Source organism: Limulus polyphemus, unplaced genomic scaffold, assembly GCF_000517525.1.
Source record: "Limulus polyphemus unplaced genomic scaffold, Limulus_polyphemus-2.1.2 Scaffold40, whole genome shotgun sequence".
Lineage (NCBI taxonomy): Eukaryota > Metazoa > Arthropoda > Merostomata > Xiphosura > Limulidae > Limulus > Limulus polyphemus.
In genome coordinates, this window is record NW_013665650.1 from 285,153 (window position 1) to 286,164 (window position 1,012).

The following is a 1,012-nucleotide window of genomic DNA, read 5'->3' on the forward strand; positions in this document are numbered from 1 at the left end:
CATTAATCTGGTCAATGTTACTAATTATGTTTTCATAATTTTTCATCTAAAGATTGACAACCATATTACTATGAGTTGCTCTTAATAACCCATTTTCTATGTATCTTTGACGACTTTGGACGTTGCCACTTTAATTTGTTTGCTGTCAATCACAAAGGTACACAATGGATTATCTGTTGTGGGCCCATCGCAAGTATTTAAACTTAATTTTTATCTCTATAAACGCCCAGACTTGCCGATGAGCCACAGAGGGGTTCCACTTTAATACTTTCAATTTTTAATTTGTTTATACAGTTACAAAATTTCCAGTTTTTTTCTACAGATGGAATTTTTCGATAATTAATCTTGTTATTGAAATACAAGCAAAATGGAGCTTCCTTTTCCATTTTTCATAGCATTTTATTGAGTTTCCTTTCGATGGTATAATAGCCATGCTACAGTGCAATTTCACAGTAGATATCTGCATTTTTTCTTTCGGATTTTACCAGCTTGTATTTTCGAAGATTTTCCAAACTTACTTACTAAATAATTGTATATACCCTTAAGTGTTTATTCAAAGTCAGACCACCGCTAATGTCTAAATTATTGTGATACCACGACAGCCATACTCTTACCTCTGAGGTTAAATAATTCCTGGTATCAACTGTTTTATCAAAAATATTTGAAGTTTTGAATTAAAACCAGTAAATTAGTTATGAATATAATGAAATAGTGCAAACGTTTTTTTGTGGGATCGTTGTCCTAGAAACAGAAAAAAAGAAACATTGACTTTTACAATCCTTATATCAAATATTGTTATATGAACCTCAATACTAAAATATGATAATCCTGGAGTTTTCAGCAAAGCATTGAATGACATAAATTCCATTAATGAATTAAGATAAATGTTGAAAGATGCTACACCAATTGTGAAAGCTATGTGACACCAGTCAATATAAAGTCATGTATCTTGAGTCACAGATTGTCTTCAACATTTAAATATTTTTGTAATTTAGGACATTTTTGGAAAAGC